Source organism: Cupressus sempervirens, chromosome 3 (genome assembly GCF_028749045.1).
Source record: "Cupressus sempervirens isolate cs-2001-9-10 chromosome 3, ASM2874904v1, whole genome shotgun sequence".
Taxonomy (NCBI): domain Eukaryota; kingdom Viridiplantae; phylum Streptophyta; class Pinopsida; order Cupressales; family Cupressaceae; genus Cupressus; species Cupressus sempervirens.
This window is the reverse complement of record NC_143120.1, coordinates 228,253,679-228,257,567: the sequence shown is the minus strand read 5'-3', so window position 1 is coordinate 228,257,567 and position 3,889 is coordinate 228,253,679. Positions and strand designations below refer to the sequence as shown.

The window sequence follows — 3,889 nt, the reverse complement described above, 5'->3', positions numbered from 1 at the left end:
ATGATTAACATTCATTGATTGTATTTTGGTGGTCACAATGATAAAGCCTCCCATTTGGAAGGTTACTAATCCCATTGCTTGTTCAACCTTAACACAATAATGAAAATTTTCCCAAAATTTGGTCTAAATAGTTTACAACACCATTTGCAATACCTTCCACATATTTTATTTCTTATGAATCATTTGATATAGAACTCCCTACCTAGTTATTTAAGAGATTTTTTTGTAGTACAACAAATTATATTTGTTTTGATATATGTTGACTAATATTTCATGCAGAAAGATTCCAAAGAACTCTTTTCTTCTAAATATGAATGATCTCTAAATACCAGTAAGAAATAAAAGACATATTTTTTAAAACTTCAACTAAAATATATTTAACCATAAAATTTCTTCCAAAATCAAACCAACTTGATAGTACTTAATTCACTATAATCTTAGTCAAATATCACACTAAATTTTGAAAAACCCATATTTAATAAGCTTTGCAATTACAATGTTCAGAAGACAGAGAAGGAATCCAGGGAATTCGACTTCAATAAGCTTTGCATAGACCTGTTGCACTACCCCAATCCATATACTACATTTGCAAACCTATTAATATATTTCGGAGGATACATCTCTGTCAATTTCATAAAAACACGACAAGTAAGCAAACTGTCAGATCCAGCTTGATGGGAAGTCCCAACTCTATCCACTTTGAGGAGCTCAGCAACTTTGTTAAGCCCTCCGTACAAGCCATCACAGTACTTAATCAAATGCTTCACATCATAAACATTGGGAAAGTAGAATCTCACAAGCCCAAAAAAGTGGTCTGCACTGAGGGGCAATGGCCACCAATTAAGAAGCTTGATTAGATACCCAAAATCATAACATCCATGAAATGAGATCCAGTGAACTTTAGGATTGCAAAGAATGCCAGAAGACCAAAGAAGCCCTGCAAATCTCGTGGCATCAATACCCATCTCGTTGTTTTTCTTGAAATCAGTTCCACTCTTTGTGAGAAGCTCAATGGAGTCAGGGGCATGAAGGTTATGGTCTGGATCAAATTCTTTGAAATTGAATTGCCACGTTCCACAGTCTGCCAGATTGCCATTCTCGTCTGCAAAGGTGAGGCCGAGTTGGATGAGAGAAAGCACATTTACATTGCCCATCATAGTCATGTAATCGTACTCTTTCCTGCTGCTGAAATTCCCAAACACCTTCACCACGTCTGTTCCTGGAAATTCTGTATCCATCGCCACATACGGAAATTCTTTTACAACCACCCTCAACAATTCCATTTCTTTCTCCACATTGTGAGCCCACACTTCCCTTATAAAAACATTCCCTTTTGCCGCAATTGTCATCTTCACAATCTTCTTCACAAGTAACTCGCAACTCTTCACGCAGTGTTTGTCGAAAGCTGGATACATTCATTCCACAGATGTTGAACTTGAAAAATTTGGGAATGAATATGAAATATATATACTAATTCTCTCTTGTTTTTTACTCTTTCTATTTTCTATTTTAAGACCCTCGGCTGACGCTCGCTTTTTCATTTTAAGCTTCAAAGAATGGTCTACTTTTTAGTCTATTTAGACAGATCGTTCAGTTTATTTTTAGTTTTGGTGCGCCTACGTTTTTTAAATTTTAGAGTATAGTATTATATTTAGGAAATAAATTGTTTAAATTTAATATTAAAGATTTATTATATTGGTGTATTTTTAGTTCCGTGTTATTATTAAGGATATAGTTTATTTTTAGTTTTAGTTGTAAGACAACTTTAAATTTCTAAATATCATCTTTTTAAATTTGATGTTGTGTGCTTTCTATATGGCATACTTTTAGTTGAAAATTATGAAATATAAATGATTATTTTTATATGATTTATTGATGAAATTATTAATTTAATAATTTTTCTAATATAATGATAGAGGAAGGCTTTGAATCTATTGAATTTAATTGCTATTGCTTGAATAAGATCAAATATGGGCTCTTTAAAGGATCTTTATATGAGGTTTGTTTACACCAAGGCACTAGTATGATAATGTGTAGGGTTAATTAAAAAAAAGCATAAATATAATATATTTGAATAGGAGATAGCTATATTATGCCTAGTGTGTCCTTGAACCAGTTAAAAAAAAAAAAATATAGCATTGACTTGTGACTTTTGCAAAAAAATTTAAAAATTATTATGATCATTTTAATTTTTTAATCCCTATGATTAGGGCATGAGCACTTTTTTTTCTATTAATTCCTCTTCGTATAAATTTAACCTATACTCTAAAAATAGAACTATTTTAAATTAATTTCTAATTAATTTTTAAGTCATGCCTATCTAGGCACTACCATTCTTATTAATTTGTCTTAGAATACGTGCCAAAAAAAAAAAAATTGAACATGTTTTCTAATGTTTGTTGTGATTTCTTTTTTATTTATTTAAATTTTTTTGAGGAAATTTCTTGTTTGTCAATTGATTGTTCATATTTTTCCTCAAGGTTTAATTATTTAACTCATTCAAAAATCTAACAAAATTGTCTTTGAGAAAGATATTCTCCCATCACTTTCATCTAAAATCTTAAGGTTTTGTTAGAAGAGTAAATAAACACCTACTAAGTGCAAATTTATGTTCCCTTTTAGCTTTATCTTTGTATTTTAAAAAATTATTAAAAATGAAAGATTAAAATTGTGATTCAAATGTATAAACATGACAACATTAAAAATTTCAAATGATACAATAAACTATTGCTAGTTTATGAAATCCATCATCCATTTGTTAATTGAACTCTATATAGTAGCATTAGAGTGGAATGAGTACAATTAAATCTTAAAAAAATTCTTTAAAACACAAACCACTTTAAGAATTTCCCCTAATTCGTAGTCCCTTCTATTGTTGAAAAATAATAATCAAAGAGAGATAATGCAAGGTGGTACTAAATTTATGCATGCGTGGAAGGAGTTGAGGCATGCAAAATAAGCTAGTTGTCTTGTTTAAGCGCCATATCCCTATCTTGGCGCCACCAAGAAGCATTTTTCTTTTTCTTTATTACCAAACTACCTTTAGTGGATGCCGGTTGGAATGTAATAGTTTAAAATGTTTATAAAAAATTATTATAAATACTATAATATTTTATTTTATAATATAAATATATATTATATTAAAATACTTATGATAAAATATAATATTTTAAAGATATTTCAAAATAAATGTTTCTAAATTTGTAATATATATTTTTCTATTTTATTTATTTTATATTCAATATTAATTTTTTTTTAAAAAAAGAGAATATATAAATTTTAATTTTTTAATAAATCTAGATTTTTACATATATTTCTAATTTACTTATGTAATATATTGTTTCTATGTTATTTATTTATATCATATTAATTTACAATAGATTATATATATGCATAAAATTGATCAAATTCTCATATAGAAATCATTAGGGGTGGCCGTCAAATTACAGACCTTGTGGATAAATCAACAAACTTCCAAACTATTATCTCATAAGTCTTCCTAGAATTTTGTTTCGACAAAGAAAATCTATAGTAGTTGTCTAGGCAACCATTTTGTGTTATTTTTGGACAAATGTTAAAGCCAATTGCTACATCTATAAATTTTGTCTATAATGTCCTTTAATGTATTTGATAAATTATCCATAGCTGAAATCTATAAGTATATAATTTCTACATCATTTATGTGACTCATTTTGTCCTTATTTCTTGTCATGGATTGTGTGGAATATTTCCTTGCCATTGCGCTTTCAATCATTTTCCTTTTTATGTATTTCTCATCTGTGCTCTTTTGTTATGTTTTTCTTTTTCTTTAAGTCATTGCGAGCAATCTGAATGTCATGCTAACAAGCCTACTTAACATGCCAAAGCTCATGGACACAAACCACTGAGT

General features: G+C 28.9%; 1 pseudogene; it reads right to left on the bottom strand.

Moving 5' to 3' along the window:
* Positions 1-563: 563 nt before the first annotated feature.
* On the bottom strand, positions 564-1,349 carry LOC149565669 (putative CCR4-associated factor 1 homolog 7 pseudogene; annotated as a pseudogene).
* Between the last annotated feature and the right edge of the window lie 2,540 nt (positions 1,350-3,889).